Raw genomic sequence first — 23657 nt, forward strand, 5'->3', positions numbered from 1 at the left:
AAAAAAAAAAAAAACTTCCAGGGCTAGGGCCAGAAACACAGCCCTCAGTCTGAAGGAAGACTGTTGAAACTGGGCGTGGTAACTCACGCCTGTAATCCCAGCACTTTGGGAGGCCAAGGTCGGTGGATCACCTGAGGTCAGGAGTTTGAGACCAGGCTGACCAACATGGTGAAACCCCGTCTCTACTAAAAATACAAAAATTAGCCAGGCATTTGGGAGGCCGAGGCAGGTGGATCACGAGGTCAGGTGATCAAGACCATCCTGGCTAACAGGGTGACACCCCGTCTCTACTAAAAAAATACAAAATAATTAGCCGGGAGTGGTGGCAGCGCCTGTAGTCCCAGCTACTCGGGAGGCGGAGGCAGGAGAATGGCGGGAACCCGGGAGGCGGAGCTTGCAGTGAGCCGAGATCACGCCACTGTGCTCCAGCCTGGGCCACAGAGCGAGACTCCATTTCAAAAAAAAAAAGGGGGACTGGTGTTCCTGCAGGGCTGACAAGTCTATCAGTTCCCAGTTGACTGAGGTGGAAAGAAAATATCTTCCCCACGTAAATTTATCTTCATAATTTGGGCCAAGCATGGTGGCTGACACCTGTAATCCCAGAACTTTGGGAGGCCAAGGTAGGTGGATTGCTTGAGCCCAGGAGTTCAAAACCAGCCTGGGCAACATGGCAAGATGCTGTATCTATATAAAAAAAATTGTTTTAAACTTAGCTGGGCGTGGTGGCGGCGCCTGTAGTCGCAGCTACTCGAGAGGCTGAGGCAGGAGAATCGTTTGAACCTGGGAGGCAGAGGTTGCAGTGAGCCCAGATCGCGACGTTGAACTCCAGCCTGGGCAAAAAGAGCGAAATTCCGTCTCAAACAAACAAACAAACAAACAAAAAACAAAAAAAGAGAGAAAGCGAGAGAGTCCCTGAGAGTGCCCTAGTCCCCTCCACCGTGAGGACACAGTGAGAAGGTGCCGTCTCTGAACCGGAAGTGCGCGCTCATCAGACACGAAATTTGCCAGCGCCTTCATCTCGGAGGTTTCTGCTTTCAGCATTCTGAGAAAACACATTTCTGTTGTTTGTAAGCGACCAGTTTGTGGTATTTTGTTATAGCACCTCGAATGGACTAAGACTGAACAGGCTGAGACAGGATAAGGACGAGAGGAAGAAATGGTGCCAGGCAGTGGAAATAGCAGAGGCCAAAACCCTGAGGTGGCAAGAAGTCCAATCTGACTGGGAAGTGGGGTGGGGCTGGGAGGAGCGACGTGAAAGAGACTGGATGGGCAGGGATCGCACCATGCAGGACGTTGCTGGCCGTGTTCAATAAAAACTAGGGGTTTGGGACTAAAATCAAAAGCATGTCACTAAAAAATTGCTGTTTGTCTTTCTGGTAAGTGACATGGTAAGAGATCCCCGTCTTCTCAAACTACCTTTTGGGATGCTTGCTCTTTCTTTCCCTTTCTCCCTTTCTCCCTTTCTCTCTCTCTCTCTCTCTCTCTCTCTCTCTTTCTTTCTTTCATGGGGTATCCCTGCTCTGTTGCCTAGGCTGGCATGAGCATAGCTCACTGCAGCCTGGAACTCCTGACCACAAGCAATCCTCCTGCCTCAGCCTCTGGAGTAGCTGGGACTACAGGCATGCACCACCACACCTGGCTAATTATAATTTTTTTTTTTTTCTTTTTTAGGGACAGGGATTCCCTGTGTTCCTCAGGTTGGTCTCAAACTCCTGAACTCAAGCGATCCTCCCACCTCAGCCTTTCAAAGCGCTGGGATTATAGGCATGAGTCACTGTGCCTGGCCTGTTTTTAGTATGTGGTCTCACACCCTTGGGCCACAGTTTATTGGACCAGAAGTATCTCACTCTAAGTTTCTAACACTTTTTTTTTTTTTTTTTTTTTTTGAGACAGTCTTGCTCTGTCGCCCAGGCTGCAGTGCAGTGGCAAGATCTTGGCTCACTGCAACCTCTGCCTCCTGGGTTCAAGTGATTCTCCTGCCTCAGTCTCTCGAGCAGTTGGGACTACAGACGTGCACAACCATGTCAAGTGAATTTTTTATATTTTTAGTAGAGACGAGGTTTTGCTATGTTGGCCAGGCTGGTCTTGAACTCCTGGCCTTAAGTGATCTGCCCACCTTGGCCTCCCAGAGTGCTGGGATTGCAGGCATGAAACTCGCACCCGGCCTCTAATGCTTTTTCTTTTCTTTTTTTTTTTTTGAGAGGGAGTTTCACTCTTGTTGCCCAGGCTGGAGTACAATGGCGCGATCTTGGCTCACCGCAACCTCCACCTCCCAGGTTCAAGCAATTCTCCTGCCTCAGCCTCCTGAGCAGCTGGGATTACAGGCATGTGCCACCACGCCTAGGCCTACTGAAGTCCTGGGATTATAGGCATGAGCCACCACACCCAGCAAATGCTCAAGTAGACTTTTATCAGATGTGTTTTATAGGCTAAGATGGTTATGTCAAGTATTAGCTTTTAATTCTTAAAGAGAGTAAGCATTTACCTTCTATGAACATTTAAAGAACATCTGAACAGGATCAAACTCTTTTCAGATCTAGAGACGACATGAAAACAACCCCAAAACGAGGGTTGAAGTATTTTCCTTTAACAAGGTTTCAAGGAGAAAAACTCTTTAAAAAAAAAAACAAAAACTTTTATTATCTGATTTACTTATGTGCTGTTCCAATTAAAGCATAATACAGTTTGTTGTATGAGATTAAAAGTCCATATTCTTGGTCACCCTGTAGGTTTTGGCTGTAACTCCTTGGTCTCCGTACCTCATCTTCCTTCTCCTTACCAAGGCTTTTTTTTTTTTTTTTTTTTTTTTGAGACGGAGTCTCGCTCTGTTGCCCTGGCCAGAGTGCAGTGATACAATCTCGGCTCATTGCAACCTCCGCCTCCCGGGTTCAAGTGATTCTCCTGCCTCAGCCTCCTGAATAGCTGGGATTACAGGCGCCTGCTACCACGCCCAGCTAACATTTGTATTTTTAGTAGAGCTGGGATTTCACCACATTGGGCAGGCTGGTCTCGAACTCCTGATCTCAGGTGATCTGTCCACCTCGGCCTCCCAAAGTGCTGGAATTACAGGTGTGAGCCACTGTTCTCAACCCTTACCAGGCATTTTAGGTGGCCAAATGCTTACCAGAGGTAAATGACTACATATAAAATATTTTTGAGATTTTCTGATGAAGTTTGAAAGTCTGCTTTAGACCAGTGGTTCTCATTCACAAGGAATTCGCCCCCAGGGGACATTTGGCAATGTCTGAGATGTTTTTGATGGTCACAACTTGTGAAGGGTGGTCCTTCCTATATAGTGGATAGAGGCTGGGGATGCTACTGAACATCCTATAAAATATACAGGACAGGCCGGGCGTGGTGGCTCATGCCTGTAATCCCAGCACTTTGGGAGGCCAAGGCGGGCGAATCATGAAGTCAGGACTTTGAGACCAGCCTGGCCAACATGGTGAAACCTCATCTCTACTAAAGATACAAATAAATTAGCCGGGCGTGGTAGCGAGTGCCTGCAAACCCAGCTACTCAGGAGACTGAGGCCGGAGAATTGTTTGAACCTGGGAGGCGGAGGTTGCAGTGAGCTGACATCTCGCCACTGCACCCCAGCCTGGGCGACACAGCGAGACTCCGTCTCAAAAAACAAAACAAAACAAAACAAAGCAAAAACATGACAGCACCCCCTTCCCTGCCCAACAACAAAGAATTATCTGGTCCAAAATAGCAATAGTGCTAAGGTCGAGAAACCCTGTTATAAAGTAAAGAATGAGCCAGTGATCTTCCGGCCATGGAAGGGGTGCTATTTCTCTCTCTCTCTTTTTAATTTCCTTTTACACAGAAATACCATAAGATTTAACAACAACAAAAACAAAAACATTATAAGGATTCCAATTATATGACATTCTAGAAAAGGCAAAACTATGGTGACAGTAGAAAGTTCGGTGGTTGCCAGGGGCTGGGGGAGGGAGGGTTGACTAGGCAGAACACAGAGGACTTTTAGGGCAGTGACATGACTCTGTATATTATTGCACTGGTGGATATATGTCATTATATACTTGTCAAGACTCATAGAATGCGCAGTACCAAGAGTGAACCCCAATGTGAAGTACAGACTTGGGGTGATAGCGATGTGTCTGTGCAGGTTCACTGATTGCTCGTAACAAACGTCCCACTGGGGCACTCTGTGTGTTGATATGGGGGAGTTGGAGGGGAAGGGGTGGGGAGGAGGCATCTGGGAACATTGCTTTCTGCTCAGTTTTGCCCAAATGGCGCTAAACAAATTAAGTCTATGTAAAAAAAAAAAAAAAAAAAGTTAATTGGATAAACAAAACAACATTTCAGAAACATGGTGGATTTTCCACTGTGAGATGTTGAGAAAAAAGGATTTAAAAATTCACAACTAATGTTTATAACTAAACGTATCTTTCACTGTAAAATTCTGGAAGTTGTGTCATTGCTAAAGACCAGATTCAACTGTCAAGGCCCGGGTAGAACAGCAGTTGCCACGTTACAGCCCATGGGACACTAGTTCTGCAGGATGTTAACAGGCCTTACTTGAAGGAAAGTGGGAAATCCAGGTGTCATTTTTTTTTTTTTTTTTGTCTTTTTTCTTTCTTGAAGAACTGCTCAGGGCCTTCCAGAAGCTACTGTTCATTGTAAATCCCTATGGGGGTTTATTGCAGGCAGCATTTCCCAAACTTCTGTGACCACAGAACCCTTTCTTTTTAATTAAAAAAAAATTAGGACTGGGTACGGTGGCTCACGCCTGTAATTCCAGCACTTTGGGAGGCCAAGGCAGACGGATCATGAGGTCAAGAGATCGAGACCATCCTGGTCAACATGGTGAAACCCCGTCTCTACTTAAAAAAAAATACAAAAAAAAAAAAAAAATTAGCTGGGCGTGGTGGTAGGTGCCTGTAGTCCCAGCTACTCAGAAGACGGAGGCAGGAGAATCGCTTGAACCCGGCAGGTGGAGGTTGCAGCGAGCCGAGATCATGCCACTGCACTCCAGACTGGGCGACAGAGTGAGACTCCGTCAAAAAAAAAAAAAGTAGATTCAAGGGGGTGTATGTCCAGGTTTGTTACGTGGATGTATATGTAATGCCAAGGCTTGGGCTTCTATTGAACCTGTCTCCCAAACTGTGAACACAGGACCCCCAGTAGTAGTTTTTAACCCTGTCTCCTCCCTGCTGCCTCTTTTTGGAGCCCCCGTGTCTATTGTTTCCACCTTTATGTCGGTACAGACCCAGTGTTTAGCTCCCACTTACAAGTGAAAACATATGGTGTTTGATTTTCTGATAGAACTCTTCTCTTTTTTTTTTTTTTTTTTTTGTAGAGATCGGGGACTCCTTATTTTCCCTGGGCTGGTCTCAAACTCCTGGGCTCAAGTGATCCTCCTGCCTCAGCCTCTCAAAGTGCTGGGTTTGCAGGTGTGAACCACTGGGCCCGGCCCATGAACGCTTTTCTTAAGGAACATGTCAAAGGGCTATTTTGGAGACACGATGTTGAAGATACAGGAGGGTCATCCTGGTGGGTTAATGCCGTGGTCTTTATGGCTCAGGCCTTCCCTGTCCCCTTGTTTCCTGACGTGTAGGCCTCCTTGCTTGCTTATTTTGGTTGCTGCCCTCACTGTTCTCAATACTGTTATCTCCAAATCATGCCCCATTCCCCCAGAACACTGAGGGCAGTGCCCACTGTGGGGTACCCCCAGTAGAGGGGATGGCATGTTCCTCAGCAAGTTCATCACAGTGTGGCCAAGGGAGCCTCCCTCAGGGGCGCTTGTGGCCCCAGGCCTCATTCGTGTGTGGCTAGTCCTGGCTGAGTCAAGCTTCCGGCAAGCTTGCAGCCTTGTGGGCTCTGATCCTGCCTAGCTGCCTCTACGAAAGAAAGGGTTGAATTTCATTCTCTTCTCATTCTGAAGGAAATTCAAGTTCTTTTTGGGAGTATGGGGTACATTTTCCAGGTGAGCTTCGCTAGGCCTGTCTCCTGGTGCCCCCAGCTCCCCTTGCCTGCATACAGGGGAGCTCCCGTGTTTTTGTAAGTGGGTGAGCCGTGCTATTCTGGTCTTTCTCTCCTGGCTGCCAACAGAGCAGGTGTTTTTCATGGAATATGAGAGCTGCCAGGATCCACGCTGCCTCTCCTTTTGTGCTTAACACTTGTGTCTGGGCTGTCTGGTGCTGACAGAACTGGAGTTTTATTTCTCTATCCTCCTTCTTCTCCCATTGCATGAAAAGATGAAGCAAGCTGTCAGACAGATCCAAAATGTTCTCCTTTGTCTTTTTTTTTTTTTTTTTTGGAGATGGAGTCTTGTTCTGTCGCCCAGGCTGGAGTGCAGTGGTGCGATCTCAGCCCACTGCAACCTCTACCTCCCAGGTTCAAGCAATTCTCCTGTCTCAGCCTCCCAAGTAGCTGGGATTACAGGTGCGCACCACCACGCCCAGCTGATTTTTGTATTTTTAGTAGAGATGGAGTTTCACTATATTGGTCAGGCTGGTCTCGAACTCCTGACTTCAGGTGATCCACTTGCCTTGGCATCCCAAAGTGTTGGGATGACAGACATGAGCCACCGAGCCCAGACTCCTTTGTCTTTATAAGGGAGAAAGAATTTCCAGTGTTTGTTTTCTTATTTCAAGTGGAAAATCTGGTCATTCCCTTTAGAAGCATTTTCCCAAAAACACAGGATACTATTTGAATGTGGTTGTCTGCAGTGTTTCGAATCATTAAACATTGAGGAACTACTGTATTCCAGGCACTCTACTGGTGCTGGGGATAAAGAGATGAGTAAGACATAACCCATAACCAGAGGGTACAACCAACAAGAGATAAGCAATTTCCACAGAGTGGGCAGTGCTGTAGGAGTTCTGTGCACGGGGCTTGTGGAGCACAGGGGCAAACGGCCCACCTACCTGGGGGTTTTGTGGGCGAGTGGAGCAGGAAGAATTTTCTTTTCTTTTTTTTTTTAGAGATGGGGTCTTGCTATGTTGCCCAGGCTGGTCTTGAACTCCTGGACCCTAAACGATCCTCCCACCTCAATCTCCCAAATAGCTTAGACAACAGGAATACACTATAGCAGCCAGCCTTTAAGAGACTTTTGCTGGAAATCCTAGCATGGTACATTTCGTTTAGCCTACCATTCAGTATTGCATTTTCAACTTCTTTTGTATAACACATACAATTGTGAGCGTTTTACTTATTTTCATCTTGTTTGGGACCTTAAAGGTTATTGCTAGATGGACAGCTGCCAGCACTGAAGTGCTCGTTTTGTCAAAAGTAGCAAGAGAAAAGTCACAACAGAAAAAAAATCTGTCGAGGTGTCTTAGGGATCAAATGATGGTGAATCACATGTGGGGGACATTTTAGAGCTTGCAAAGCACTTGCATATATTGTCCAATTGGATACTGACAATGATCTTATCAAGTAGGTGGGGAGACTGCTGAGTAAACACAGTAGAGTCAACACAGTGTTTGTCTCCACGCTTCCTGGGGTCTACTAAAATGACAGAAAAGAAATAAAATCAGTCTAAACCCATAGCATCAAAGAGAACAGCAGAGAATATTACAGTGAATGACAGCAGTACATTTTGAGACTCTGGAAGTCATACGAAGCGAGTAACTCACATAGGAGGGAAGTGGCACCAGATCAGAGGAGGACGCTGATGTGTACAAAAAACCGTTAAAGGTTCAGGACTGCGAGGGACAGGTTCTGCCAAGTGGGGCTGGAAACAGGGATGTTGGTTCCAAACCTGTGTAAGATTTCCTGTCACGTTCCCTCCACCTCTCCACATAGCCCCGTGAACACTCCTCCCCTCTACCCCTGCCCCTGCCCTGCCGGCAGGAGTCCAGAAACTAATTTTTGGGGAAATTGAACTGCAGGGGTCCAGATTTGGGAACAGCTGACATTCTGGAAGGCAGGGATGAGGTACCGGGCTGAAAGCAAGAGGGGTTACATGAAGGTGCAGCCAGGCCCTATCCCCGCTTGTCCTCAGAGTGTATGGTAGCCCCACCCCTGTTCTCAGGTAGAAGAATGAGTCTTTCTTGGAAAAACTGTTCCGTTAAAATATTAAATAGGTGGGCCACGCGTGGTGGCTGATGCCTGTAAGCCCAGCATTTTGCGAGGCCAAAGTGGAAGGATCGAGTGAGGCCAAGAGATGGAGGCTGCAGTGAGAGCCTAGGTGACAGAGTGAGACACTGTCTTTAAAAAATAAGAATAATAAATAAATAAAAAATGGCCAGGCGCAGTGGCTCACGCCTGTAATCCCAGCACTTTGGGAGGCCGAGGGGAGAAGATCACTTAAGGTCAGAAGTTCGAGACTAGCCTGACTAACATGGTGAAACCCAGTCTCTACTAAAAATACAAATAATCAGCCAGGTGTGGTGGCCAACGCCTGTAATCCCAGCTACCTGGAGGCTGAGGCAGGAGAATCGCTTGAACCAGGGAAGCGGAGGTTGCAGTGAGCTGAGATCGTGCCACTGCACCCCAGCCTGGTGACAGAGTGAGATTCCGTCTCAAAAAAAAAAAAAAAAAAAAAAAGAAAGAAAAAAAGAAAAGAAAGAAAGAAAATGAACATAGCTCTCTGGATAGGCATGGCCCTATCACCCTGGAGTGAAGTTCAACATTACCACGCCTTGCTCATGTTTCCTCTCAGCTCTGTAGCGAGTCACGGTTTAATGTGAATGGTCCTACAAGGATTGCTGGCATCCCATGATCCCGTATGAAAAACAGGGACTAAAATAAACAAACGAATGGTGGGGGAAATGTTGAAGAAAAAGGCAATGCAGGAAATGAACAAATACTTCCAGAAATAGATGAAATTGCTGTTCTCAGAGAGAGAGAGATAAGATAAAGTGACAGCAAATTTTATGGAAAACGAGGCAATTTCCCATAATATAGAAATAAATGGACAAGCAGCAAGAAAATAACTTAAAAATAAAGGATTTTCCAGATAGTCTAATAGTGAACTAATAGGAATTAATTAATTTATTTATTTATTTTTGAGATAGAGTTTCGCTTTTGTTGCCCCAGGCTGGAGTGCAATGGAGCGATCTCGGCTCACTGCAACCTCTGCCTCCAGGGTTCAAGCGATTCTCCTGGCTTAGCCTCTTGAGTAGCTGGGGTCACAGGCACCCACCACCATACCCAGCTAATTTTGTATTTTTAGTAGAGACGGGGTTTCACCATGTTGGCAAGGCTGATCTTAAACTCCTGACCTCAGGTAATCTGCCCTCCTCTGCCTCCCAAAGTGCTGGGATTACAGGTGTGAGCCACCATGCCCAGCCAGGAATTTAATTAGTAGAATATAGGCCGGGCGCGGTGGCTCAAGCCTGTAATCCCAGCACTTTGGGAGGCCGAGGCGGGTGGATCACGAGGTCAGGAGATCGAGACCATCCTGGCTAACATGATGAAACCCCGTCTCTACTAAAAATACAAAAAACTAGCCGGGCGTGGTGGCGGGCGCCTGTAGTCCCAGCTACTCGGAGGCTGAGGCGGGAGAATGGCGTGAACCCGGGAGGTGGAGCTTGCAGTGAGCCGATATCGCGCCACTGCACTCCAGCCTGGGCGACAGAGCGAGACTCCGTCTCAAAAAAAAAAAAAAAAAAAAATTAGTAGAATATAGAGAAGAGAAAATTATCGAAGAAAAAAAAAAAAAAGAACTCAGGAGAACAGCCGTCCAGATTCAAAGGCCCTATCCAGAAAAATAAATGAAAAGATCTACACTAAGTCATATCTTCAAAATATTTCAGAAGAGGCCAGGTACGGTGGTTCACGCCTGTAATCCCAGCACTTTGGAGGCTAAGGTGGGAGGATCACTTGAACCCAGGAGTTCGAGACCAGCTTGGGCAAGATGGTGAGACCTCATCTATACAAAAAATCAAAAAATTAGTCTAGTGTGGTGGTGCAGGCCAGTGGTCCCATCTACTCAGCAGGCTGAGGTGGAGGACTGCTTGAGTCTGGGAGGTGGAGGCTCCAGTGAGCTATGATTGTGCCACTGCACTCCAGTCTGGGCGGCAGAGTGAGACCCTGTCTCAAAAACAAATAACAAAAAAAATTCAGAACACCAGAGATAAGAGAAAACATTAATCCATAGAAGGAAAAAAATAAGTCTTACACATAAAGATTCTAGAATCAGAATGGCAGTGGAATTCTCAAGAACAGCATTGGAAACTGGTAGACAACAAAGCAATGCTTTCAATATTTTGAGGAAAAAATAATTTTTTGAATTAGAATTATCTGCCTCACCAGACCATTAATCAAATGAGAGAGTAAAATAAAGACATTTTCACTTCCTGGCCAGGCGTGGTGGCTCACGCCTGTAATCCCAGCACTTTGGGAGGCTGAGGCGGGTGGATCATGAGGTCAGGAGTTTGAGACCAGCCTGACCAACATGCTGAAACCCCGTCTCTACTAAAAAAAAAAAAAAACAAAAAATTAGCTGGGCGTGGTGACACGCGCCTGTAATCCCAGCTACTCAGCAGACTGAGGCAGGAGAGTCGCTTGAACCCAGGAGGCGGAGGCTGCAGTGAGCAGAGATGGAGCCACTGCACTCCAGCCTGGGTGACAGAGGGAGACCCCATCTCAAAAAAAAAAAAAAAGACATTTTCACTTCCTGGGCACCTTCTTCCAGAGCCACCAGAGACTACACTCCATCAGAATGAGGGGATAACCCACCAAAGAATAGGACCAGAGTCAGGACAAAGGGGATCTGATCCAGGAGAGAGGCGAAAGGGGCCTCCGGACGGCAGCTACACCCAGAGAGAGCCAGTCCAGAAAGGAACAGGGGCCCTGAAGTCCAGGGAAAAACGGACACTGATAGCTAGATTATTTCATGTGTGTTTGACCACGTAGATGATCTTATGCAGGGGTTTTGCAATTCAGTTGGAGAGTGTGGAAAGAAATAGTAATAATGACATGGGAAATTGAGCAAATGGGAAATTAAATAGTATAAGAAAGAGAACGTAATGCAAATGCATTACTTACCTCAACAGTGAACAAGACTCACATAGTAATAATAGGGTCAATAATAAATATTGGCTTAACCAATATCTTGATATAATTATGTTTGCAGGGTTGAGGAAGTAGAAGTGGGAGGCTGGGATGATATGAGAATAGAGGCTAGGCGCAGTGGCTCACATCTGTAATCTCAGCACTCTGGAAGGACTAGGCGGGTGGACCACCTGAGGTCAGGAGTTTGACACCAGCCTAGCCAGCATGGTGAAACCTCGTCTCTCCTAAAAATACAAAAAATTAGCTGGGCGTGGTGGCGGGCACCTGTAATCTCAGCTACTCAGGAGGCTAAAGCAGGAGAATCGCTTGAACCTGGGAGGCGGAGGTTGTAGCGAGCATAAATTGCGCCATTGCACTCCAGCCTAGGCAACAAGAGTGAAACTCCGTCTCAAAAAAAAAAAAAAGAAAGAAAGAGAGTAGAATACCTTCATCTTGGCTGGCGTGGTGGCTCATGCCTATAATCCCAGCAATTTGAGAGGCTGAGGCAGGTGGATTCCTTGGGTTCAGGGGTTCAGAGATCAGCCTGAGCAACAGGCTAAACCCTGTCTGCAAAAAATCAAAAAAAAAAAAAAAAAAAGAAAGAAAAAGAAAAAGAAAAAGAAAAAAAATATCCAGGCATGGTGATGTGTGTCTGTAGTCCCAGCTACTAAGGAGGCTGAGATGGGAGGATCGCTTGAGCCCGGGAAGTCGAGGCTGCAGGGAAGCACGGTCATGCCACTGCATTCCAGCTTGTGTGACAGAGACACTGTCTCAAAATAAATAAGTAGAGAGATGTAACTATCTCCTATTGGTTGTGTTTCTTTGGAGAACCCTGATGAATACAGCATCACTTCTGCCATGCTCTATCAGTCAAAGCAGTCACAAAGATCCACCCAGGTTAGAGGGAGGAAACACAGAGCCCCCTGCTCCATTCTGTGGGAGAAATGTCATGGTCTCATTGGAAGAAAAGCATTGTGAGCTGGGACATATTGTGGCCACCTTTGGAAAATACACAGGCAGGGAATTGCTGTTTTTTGTAATAAACCTTATAGTACTATCTCACTATTTAAACAGTGTATGTGTATCATTTTTATAAAATGATTAAAAAATTTAAATACAAGTTTAGTGGATATAGAAGCTATTCTTATCATCCTTTGGGAAAAGAGGAAAATGTTGTCAGAGAGGTTAAGAGAATGTATGAGTTAGGGCTGGGATTTGAATCAGATCCATTGATCTTCATTCAGAGCTCTTTTCTTTATTGCTAACCAGATGACCAAGGAGAGTCACTGTCATTCATATTAATGACCACAGCCTATCTCAATTATAATAGTTAACAAGTGGGCTGGCTCTCCAACCTCAGCATGCTAGCTTTACCTGTTAGCCTGAATATTAATATGAACTTTGAATGCAAATGATCAATCTCAACTAACCAAGATCAAAGCAAAGACACTGCTGCTGTCTAATATGATGCTTTGTGTGTCTGAAAATGGAATTTGCTTTTTTTAGATGGCAGATCCTGGAATTGGAGTTGCACTTAGCATCCTTCAGGGTGATTCTGCCTTAGGCTTGGAATTTTTAATGTCCACTTAAAACACACGCATGTGCACACACACACACCCCAAACTAAAATAAAACTAAAACAAAAACAGAAGTCTTTCAAATAAGGCTCTGCCTAGATCAGGAATGCTATTCTTGCCTACTCTCTAAACACATACAGGCACAAGCCACCAAGTTTCCCAGGAGAGGACACTGAACTTGGGCCTGTGATGGCTCAAGGCATGAGCCACTGGTCTTCAAATGCATCCCCATTACCAGCACATTGCATCGCTCTGCCCCTGACTCACGCCTTCCTAGGAGCTACCGCTATTCCCAGACCACAGCCAAAGACTAGGACACAGCTTCCGGGTGGTCAGGTATATTGGTCAAGTTTGAACCTGGTCCATGAAGCAAGAATGCCTCATGCAAAAAAACCTGCAAATTGAAACAGGAGGAAGAAGAGGAAGAGCCCCCCCTCCACATTACATACCTGAAATGTTTAATGAAAGGTGCTCTTGCTGGCTTTGTTGAAAATGCTCTTTACAACTTTCTAATTGGACAGATAATGCATCTGAGAATCTGGACTCAAATTATGTGACCATTAGTGGAATTTAGGTAACTGTACCTAGCAGGAGTTGAGTAATTCTAGAAGTTACTTTTGGCTGGGCGTGGTGGCTCATACCTATAATCCCAGCACTTTGGGAGGCAGAGGTGGGCGGATCACCTGAGGTCAGGAGTTCAAGGCCAGCCTGGCCAACATGGCTTTCTTTAGTAGAGAAACCCCATCTCTACTAAAAATACAAAAATTAGCTGGGCATGGTGGTACACACCTGTAATCCCAGTTACTTAGGCGGCTGAGGCAGGAGAATCACTTGAACCTGGGAGACAGAGGCTACAGTGAGCCGAGGTTATACCACTGCACTCAAGCCTGGGTGACAGTGAGACACCATCTCAATAATAATAATAACAACATTAAAGGTACTTTTTTAAAAATGCAGGGCATAGAGAGAAGAAAGGGGAAGCAAGAGTGGAACACGATTTCTCAGAAATTCTGTTGCAAGTTCGGGCACAGTGGCTCATGCCTATAATCCCAGCATTTTGAGAGGCTGAGGCAGGTGGATCACTTGAGGTCAGGAGTTTGAGACCAGCCTGGGCAATAAGGCAAAACCTTGTCTCTACTAAAAATACAAAAATTAGCTGGGTGTGGTTGCAGGTGCCTGTAATCCCAGTTACTCAAGAGGCTGAGGTAGGAGAATCACTTGAACCTGGGAGACAGAGGTTGCAGTGAGCTGAGATCACGCCACTGCCACTCCAGCCTGGGTGACAGAGCAAGACTCCATCTCAAAAAAAAAAAGAAAAGAAAAGAAAAAAAAAATTCCATTGCAAATATAAGGGCTCACGATAGTCTTCAAAAGAATCCAAGTCCAAAATGTCAGAAAGAAGGGGAAAATGGTTTTGGCAGTGCTAGGCAAGCTGAGTTGGTGGTGAGGCTGTGGCAAGTTTAGGGGTTATAAGGTAGAACAAGGGGTGGGTGTGTGAGGGTCCATAGCAAAAGATGGGATTCCTCTTGAGCCCAAATTAGGGCCACAGGGTAGAGCTCAGCCTTGACATAGGAAAATGGAAATGTAGTACCCAAATAGGAGGATAGTAACAGGGCTTTAAGGTGCACCAAGAAGGAATTTATTAGAATTCTGTATGCGCAAAGCTGAGTTAGGAGGTGATATCCTCACTATTCATTATGGGCTGAATTACGTCTCTCCAAAATTCACATATTGATCTCCCAACACCGAGAACCTAAGAATGTGACTCTATTTGGAGATACGGCCTTTAAAGAGGTAATTTTTTTTTTTTTTTTTTTTTTGAGATGGGATCGCGCTCTGTCGCCAAGGCTGGAGTGCAGTGGCGTGATCTCGGCTCACTGCAACCTCTGCCTCCCAGGTTCAAGTAATTCTCCTGTCTCAGCCTCCCCAGTAGCTGGGACTACAGGCGCACACCACCTCACCCAGCTCATTTTTGTATTTTTAGTAGAGATGGGGTTTCATCATATTGGTCAGGCTGCTCTCGAACTCCTGACCTCAGGTGATCTGCCTGCCTCGGCCTCCCAAAGTGCTGGGATTACAGGCGTGAGCCACCGTGCCCAGCCAAGAGGTAATTAATATTAAGTGTGGCGTATGTGTGGGCCCTAATCCAATCTGACTGGTGTACTCATAAATAGAGGAAATGTGGACACACAGATAGACACAAGGGATGCTTGCCCAGAGAAAAGGCCGTATGCAAAAGCAGGGAGAAGGTGGCCATCTGCAAGCCAAGAGAGAGGCCTCAAGAGAATGCAACCCTACTGACACCGTGATGTTAGACCTTCAGACTCCAGAACGGTGAGGAAATAAATTCTGTCACTTAAGCCACCTAGTCTGTGGTATTTTTGTTAGGGCAGTTCTAGCAAACAAATACACTGTTTTACAACACCATGTAGTTTGTAATCTGAAATTTCCTCTAGTTGTAGTAACATTGAATCATACCCCTGATCTGACTTGGTTGGTGAAACCACAGGGAACATGAAGGAAAAGACAGAATACCAGAGAAGCAGTGGGGGCAGGGTCAAGAGTGAGGATGTCGGTTTTCATTGGAGAAACTGCCTTCCTCTCACTTATGGGACTGCAAAGATGTGCCTCAGACTCCCACAGAGGCAGGAGACGGCCAGCTTCATGCATTTCTTTTCTTTCTCCTTCCCTTCCCTTTCCTCTCCTCCCCTCCCAGCACCTCCCCTCCCTTCCATTCCATTTATTTATTTGGAAGGAGTCTCAATCTGTCGCCCAGACTGGAGTGCAGTGGCGCAATCTCGGCTCACTGCAACCTCTGCCTCCCGGGTTCAAGTGATTCTCCTGCCTCAGTTTCCTGAGTACCTGAGATTACAGGCGTGCACCGCCACCACGACCAGCCAATTTTTGTATTTTTAGTAGCAACGGGGTTTCATCATGTTGACTTGGCTGGTATCAAACTCCTGCCTCGTCCTCCCAAAGTGCTGGGATTACAGGCGTGAGCCACCAAGTCCGTCTCCTTCATGCATTTATCATCCACGTTTTGATGTTACGTCTAGCAAGACCTTTCAAATGCATAGGTTGATACAAATTTTTGATGAGGTTTATTAAAATAAAAGATAAAAATAAAAAATGCACTGCTGATGAATTTATTTATTCTGCTCAAGAGTATGGAAAAGAGAGTTCTCTTGGCCACTAATGCCCTAATTAAAAAATAAAGCACATTGTGATTGGAGAGGCATACTCTATATAAATAATAAATGAGGCCTTAGATGGCGACACAGTCAGAGCTGACTGACTGGCAGGCAGGACATGTTCTTTGTTGCTTCTTTGGTCCTGAGGAAGCACATTTTTTAAGACCAAAAAAATAGATAACCAATTATAATAAAGTGACATGGAAGACTAACTTTATAAGTATAATATTCTGAGAGGCCAGAATGGGGAAAATGGCAGCAGAGAAATGTGTCCTCATAGATTTGAACTGGGTCATCTGAGAAGCTTTGACGATTGCTCTAAAGACTTCAGATTTTATTCTGGAAGCATGTTGAGGCATCAGAAGTGACAAGAGCTGGGTGTGATGGCTCAGACGTGTAATCCCAGCACTTTGGGAGAATGGTTTGAGGTTAGGAGTTCGAGACCAGCAACTCCCACGTTGGGTGACATAGCAAGATGCCCCCGTCCCCAGTCTCTTAAAAAAACAAAGTGCCGGGCCGGGCGCAGTGGCTCCCGCCTGTAATCCCAGCACTTTGGGAGGCTGAGGCGGGTGGATCACGAGGTCAGGAGCTCAAGGCCAGCCTGGCCAATATGGTGAAACCCTGTCTCTACTAAAAATACAAAAATTAGCCAGGCATGGTGGTTCCTGCCTGTAATCCTAGCTACTTCAGAGACTGAGGCAGGAGAATCGCTTGAGCCCAGGAGGTGGAGGTTGCAGTGAACCAATATCGCGCCACTGTAGTCCAGTGTGGGCGATAGAGCGAGACTCTATCCCCCACCCTCACCCCCCAAAAAAGTGCCAAGAGGTAATCATACTGGTAGTTTATTAACTTAACTCTGAAAGCCAGAGGGAAGAGGATGTAGGACAGGTAGGGGCCCAGAAGTAGGAATAAATCAAGATTGAGATAAATAGGAACTGAATGAGGGCAAGAGCCATGAAAATTGGGGAAATATATGGATTTTTTTCAGAGATATTCAAAGATAGAAGCAAGAGGACTAGGTGGCATTAAATTTAATGACATTAAAGACCATTAAATTAAAGGTCTAGGCCACCGCAGTGGCTCATGCCTTTAATCCCAGCACTTTGGGAGGCTGAGGCGGGTCATTTGAGGTCAAAAGTTCAAGACCAGCCTGACCAACACAGTGAAACCCCGTCTCTACTGAAAATACAAAAATTAGCTGGGCGTGGTGGTGTAGGCCTACAATCCCAGCTCTGCTGGAGGCTGACGTGGGAAAATCGCTTGAACCTGGGAGGTGGAGGTTTCAGTGAGCTGATATTGTGCCATTGCACTCCAGCCTAGGCAACAGAGCGAGACTCTGTCTCAAAAAAATAAAATAAAAGAAAAGAAAAAAGAAAAGTCTAGAGAGACAGTAACGTCAAGGCTTCTGGCTTACATAATATATTAGTTTTCTATTGCTACTGGGACAAATTATCACAAATCTAGTTTCTTAAACAATATACATTTATTATCTAACAATTGTGGTGGTCAGAAGTCTGAGAGGGGTCTCACTGGGCTAAAATCATGGTGTTGCAGGGCTGTGTTTCTTTCTAGAGGCTCTCAGAAGGAATCTGTCTTCTTGCTTTTTCCATCTTGGAGCAGCTATTCACATTCCTTGGCTCATGGCCCCCTTTCTCCATGTTCAAAGCCAGCAATGGCAGACTGTCCTTTTTCTTCTGCATCTCTGAGCCTTCTTTCACAGTCACCTCTCTGTCTGATCACAGCCAGGAAAGGTTCTCCACTTTGAAGGACTTGTGTTGACTGGACTAGGCCCACCTAGATAATCTGGGAGAATCAACACACCTTAAGATTTGTAACATTAATCACATCAGCAAAATCCCTTTTGTAGGAATTAGGACGTGGACATCTTAGGGGGTCATTATTCAGCCTATTGAATAGCCTATCAAAGGGCCCAGTGTTTCTAACTGACCCATTATCGGGTTGTGAAATCAACTTAATAAGGCACCACCATCGTAAAAAGGGGAATAGAAATTAAGACAGCCCAATGTGTTAGTAAGAGGATTCATGTTTTGTGAAACTTCGATCTAGTTTTTTTATGTGTGTATATAGCGGATTATGATGTAAATATATTTCTTTTTTTTCTTTTTTTTTTTTTTTTTTTGAGACAGAGTCTCACTCTGTTGCCAGGCTGGAGTGCTGTGGCGCGATCTCAGCTCACTGCAAGCTCCGCCTCCCGGGTTCATGCCATTCTCCTGCCTCAGCCTCCCAAGTAGCTGGGACTACAGGCGCCACCACCACGCCCAGCTAATTTTTTTGTATTTTTAGTAGAGACGGGGTATCACCCTGTTAGCCAGGATGGTCTCAATCTCCTGACCTTGTGCTGCACCCGCCTCAGCCTCCCAAAGTGCTGGGATTACAGGCATGAGCCACTGCGCCTGGCCAAAATATATTTCTTACTGGAAGTCACAGGCAAAAATGTTTGAAAGCTATTGACTTAGACGACAGGATGATTACTGTGTTAAGCAAAATAGGACATAACACTAATAGATAACATTTACAGAATGTTTGTACGAGCCAGGTGGGCCTAGTGTTCTAAGGGCTTCACTGGCATTAACCACGCAATCTTCCCAATAACCCCGTAAGGTAGATACTGTCAATATCTCCACATTGTAAATGAGGAAATGGAGAGAGAATGATTGTCTTGCTGAAAGTCACACAGCTAGAAAATGGTATGGCTGAAATTCAATCCCAGACAGTTCAGCTCCGCATTCCCAAACCTGTGTGCTTGACAGCACCCTGCAGTGTCTAGGAGCACCCAAGACCTGAGGAGGAAGGCAATCCTGCCTCTCCAGTTTGTCCAGCTACCCTGAGAACCTTTGTCCATGTATAGTATCCTATTTAAAATAGGAAATACTGGCTGGGTGCAGTGGCTCATGCCTGTAATTACAGCACTTTGGGAGGCTGAGGTGAGAGAGGATCGCTTGAGGCCAGGAGTTGGTGACCAGCCCAAGCAACATAACAAGACTCTGTCTCTATTGAAAAAAAAAAAAGAAAGAAAAGAAAAGAAAAGAAAAGAAAGGAAGGAAGGAAGAAAGAAAGGAAGGAAGGAGGAAGGGAATGATGGAGGGAGGGAGGAAGGAAAAAGAAAAGAAAAGAAAAGAAAAAGGGCTGGGCGTGGTGGTTCATGCCTGTGATCCCAGCTCTTTGGGAGGCAGAGGCAGGTGAATTACTTGAGGTCAGGAGTTCAAGATGAGCCTAACCAGCATGGTGAAACCCCGTCTCTACTAAAAATACAAAAATTAGCTGGGCGTTGTGGCGCGTGCCTGTAATCTCAGCTAGTCAGGAGGCTAAGGCAGGAGAATCACTTGAACTCAGGAGGTGGAGGTTGCAGGGAGCCAACATCACACCACGGCAGCCCAGCCTAGGCGACAGAGTTAGACTCTGTCTCCAGATAAAAATACAATAAAAATAAAATAAAAAATAAAAAAAAGAAAAGAAAAAAAAGGAAAAAGGAAGTACCAACACTGCAGAGCAGAAAACAAATTTCTTACATAATTCTAGGTGTAGGTGTGTGTTGGAGAAGAGGAAGACTCAATCCAGAGTCTACAGTGAGCTTCCGTCTACAGGCTAACAGACTGAACTTCAGCCTAGAAGTTGAGCATAAGTGTAACATTCACCATTAAAACTAATATGTATGAAATTACCATTGTTCCCCAAAGGTCCTTAGTAATAAAGGACCTAATAATAAGAAAACTTTCTTGGAAGAGAGACATGCAATATGTCAGATATCACAGATACACATATACAAACTATGTTTCAATGGAAGGTATTCTACGTATTATCATAGTAACTATATTAATCTATTTTCATACTGCTATGAAGAAATACCTGAGACTGGGTCATTGATAAAGAAAAAGAGGTTTTTTAATGGACTCACAGTTCCACATGGCTGGGGAGGCTTCACAATCATGGCAGAGGGCAAAGAAGAAGCAAAGTCACATTTTACATGGCGCAGGCAAGAGAGCATCTGCCGGGGAACTACCCTTTATAAAACATGAGATCTCGTAAGACTTACTCACTATCATGAGAACAGCACGGGAAAGTCCCGCCCCCATGAGTCAATTACCTCCCTTTAGTCAATTACCTCCCTCCCATGACATGTGGGGATTACGGGAACTACACCTGAAGGTGAGATTTGAGTGGGGACACAGCCAAACCATATCGGTAACCAAAGAAAAATTAAGTGATTAACCACCGTGCTCTCTGGTATGAAAATAGGAGAAAAGGTACTGACCCTTTTCCCTTGAACTAAGCATAGAAATAAAATAGATGAAATTATTTTTCCTTCTCGTCAACTTTGTCCCCAAATCATTAACTTCACAAAACACTTAGGAAACTTTATTTCTTGATCCACACATCAAGGTGATAATACCTTCCTTGGAATGGTGATAATTTGATGAGACTAGTATACCAAAATTAATTTGTAAACTGTAGGGTGCTAAGATGTGTGATAACTATATTTGTAATGTCATTTACTTATCAAACATTGATACAATGCCAGGAACCTGGCATTGTTTTAAGTGCTTTGCAAATATTAATTTATTTAATGCTCATAAAACTCTATGGTATATCTTGTTGTTTTCATTTTTTGAATGAGGAGAAAACTGAGGCAGGTTTAGGAAACTTGCCTGAGTTCACAGAGCTAGTAAGTAAAAGAAAAAGGTTTCTTCCTCTGGCAGCCCAGAGCCAGAGTCTGGTACTAACTGGGATTACAGGCACCCGCCACCACGCCCAGCTATTTTTGTTTTTTGTTTTTTGTATTTTTAGTAGAAACGGGCTTTCACCATGTTGGCCAGGCTGGTCTCGAGCTCCTGACCTCAGGTGATCTGCCCGCCTCGGCCTCGCAAAGTGCTGGGATTACAAGTGTGAGCCACCGCGCCCGGCCGAGTCTGTGCTGTGCTGTGTCGAATCTACCAGGGATATTAGAATGAGACCTCTGCTTAGATGTCAAAGGCATCAGGCATATGGAAGCCAAATGAGACCCCCAGTTTCTTATGAAACTATTGTCACCTCTCTACTTCTTTCTATTTTGTCTATATCCATTTTATGTTCTGTAACAGATATCGAAACTGGGTAGTTTCTGGAGGCCGGGAAGTCCAAGGTTGAAGGGCATCTGGTGAGGTCTGCATCTGGTGAGGTACTTCTTGTCACATATCACAGAAGGGCAAGACAGAATAAGAGAAAGAGAAGAGAAGGGACAGAGTGTGAGTGTGAGAAAGAGAGAGGGAGAAAGAGAAGAGAGGGGCTGAACTCATCGTTTTAGCGGAACCCAGTCCTGAGATCACAGCATTAATCCATTCATGAAGGCAGATGACCTAATCACCTTTTAAAGTTTCCACCACTCAACACTGTTGCTTCGGGGATTCTGCTTGCAACACACAAACTTTGGGGGCCATATTCAAACTATAGCCTTGTCTAGCATTGAAAAGCTGGGTTTGAAGGGGTCCCTCCTCCTGATGGTAGCTACCATATGACATCAGACCTTGAAAATAGGAATTTTATTTTCCCTTTCTTTCTTTCCTTCTTTCTCTTTCTTTCTTTCTTTTTCTTTCTTTCTTTCTTTCTTTCTTTCTTTCTCTCTCCCTCTTTCTTTCTTTTTCTTTCTCCTTCCTTCCTTCTTTTTTTTTTTTTTTTTTTTTTTTTTTTGACAGACTCTTGCTCTATTGCCCAGGCTGGAGTGCAGTGGTGCCATCTCAGCTCACTGCAACTTCCACCTCCCAGGTTCAAGCGATTCTCCTGCCTCAGCCTCCCCAGTAGCTGGAAATAGAGGCCCGTGCCACCATGCCCAGATAATTATTGTATTTTTAATAGAGACGAGGTTTCACTATGTTGGCCAGGCTGGTCTTGAACTCCTGACCTCAAGTGATCCACCCGCCTCAGCCTCCCAAAGTGCTGGGATTGCAAGTGTGAGCCACCACACCTGCCCAGAAATATTATTTGTCACTCTGATTAACCTCATGCTTTTAGTGTTCCCTTCTTTTTATAATGCCTCCTAATTTTTTGTTATATAGTATGCTGCTTATCTAAAGTATACTTCCTTTCTTTATAAAAACACTGAAGTTGATTATAAAGGAAGAAACCAGAAAACATGACCACCATTTAAACTACAGGTAGTAGACAAGCGGTGTGCAATTCCTTTTTGAAACCGGATGAGTAATACTTGCTGTCAAGGATGCCCAGAAGGTTTTGAGACAGGTGGGGGGGTGGTTCCCAGGACTCTCGGGCATGTGACCGGGTTGGCTTCTGACCAACTGACCTTTATGCTAGTAACGTGTCTTCCACCTCAGAGTCAAATGTAACTGTTTTGGTATAAAATAGAAACATTTGCTGAGATGTGAGGCAATGAGAGCCAGAAATGAGCAGCTGAAAATAGTAACACAAGGATAAAGAAATTGAAGAAGTTGTGTTGATCCAGAAAGTCAGGAAGAGATGGCTGATAACATGAAGGCCAGGTGCTGGCTCACACTTGTAATACCAGAACTTTGGGAGGCCGAGACGGGTGGATCACCTGAGGTCAGGAGTTTGAGACTAGCCTGGCCAACGTGGAGACACCCTGTCTCCACTTTAAAAACTACGAAAAGTAGCTAGGCGTGGTAGCACATGCCTGTAATCCCAGCTAGTCGGGAGCCTGAGGCACAAGAATTGCTTGAACTCGGGAGGTGGTGGTTGCAGTGAGCCAAGATTGCACCACGGCACTCCAGCCTGGGTGACAGAGCGAGACTCCATCTCAAAAAAACAAAACAAAACAAACAAACAAACAAAAAAATGAAGGTAAGGGGAAAGAGAAGAAAGGGTGAAAGTCAAAGAAGCTCAATGGTAACAGGAAATGGATTGTTTGTGGGAGCATTTTGTAATGGGGAAAGGCCTAAACAAATACTGAATTTTTGTCAGTGCACTATTTTCAATTTAGCAAATACTAAGCCCATATTAAGTGCTGGCTGCTTGGGGTATAAAGATAAATAAGACCTGGCTATCTAGTTAAAACATGTTTTACACACAAAGGGCAATCGGATTGCAATTTTTAGTCTATTTTATATACTATTAAATAAGTCCAAGAGTGTACTTTATGTCTTACCAAGAGTAGGCACCCTATGATTGTTTATTTTATTTATTTATTTATTTATTTATTTGAGACAGAGTCTCGCTCTGTCACTCAGGCTGGAGTGCAGTGGAGCGATCTCGGCTCACTGCAACCTCTGCCTCCTGGGTTCAAGCGATTCTCCTGCCTCAGCCTCCCGAGTAGCTGGGACTACAGGTGCCTGCCACCACACCTGGCTAATTTTTGTATTTTTAGTAGAGATGGGGTTTCACCATGTTGGTCAGGCTGGTCTTGAACTCCTGACCCCATCATCCGCCTGCCTTGGCCTCCCAAAGTGCTGGGATTACAGGTGTGAGCCAAAGCGCCCAGGCTTGAATGTTTATTGAATTGAAATATTAGAGTCGGATAGGAGCTGGTTCAAAATTATGTATACATTTATTTAGCACTTTTTTTTTTTTTGAGATGTAGTCTCGCTCTTTCACCTGGCTGGAGTGCAGTGGTGCTATCTCTGCTCACTGCAACCTCCACCTCCCAGGTTCAAGCAATTCTCCTGCCTCAGCCTCCCGAGTAGCTGGGACTACAGGCAGGCACCACCATGCCCAGCTAATTTTTCTATTTTTAGTAGAGACGGGGTTTCACTTTGTTATCCAGGATGGTCTCGATCTCTTGACTTCGTGATCTGCCCACCTCAGCCTCCCAAAGTGTTGGGATTACAAGCATGAGCCACTTTTTTATTATGACAAAATACACATAATATGAAATTTGCCATTTTAACCATTTTAAATTTTTTTAATTCTTTCTTTTTTACATCAACCTCTTATCCAACAGATACTTTAACCC

The 23657-nt window shown here is 45.1% G+C and overlaps 1 long non-coding RNA gene across 1 annotated transcript; it reads right to left on the reverse strand.

Moving 5' to 3' along the window:
* Positions 1-17203: 17203 nt before the first annotated feature.
* On the reverse strand, positions 17204-19749 carry LOC114678654 (uncharacterized). Its single transcript, XR_003730085.2, has 2 exons — positions 19656-19749; positions 17204-17542 (listed from the first exon to the last, which is right to left on the reverse strand). It is a non-coding gene; the product is annotated as an uncharacterized LOC114678654 (long non-coding RNA).
* Between the last annotated feature and the right edge of the window lie 3908 nt (positions 19750-23657).

Source organism: Macaca mulatta, chromosome 1 (assembly GCF_049350105.2).
Source record: "Macaca mulatta isolate MMU2019108-1 chromosome 1, T2T-MMU8v2.0, whole genome shotgun sequence".
NCBI lineage: Eukaryota > Metazoa > Chordata > Mammalia > Primates > Cercopithecidae > Macaca > Macaca mulatta.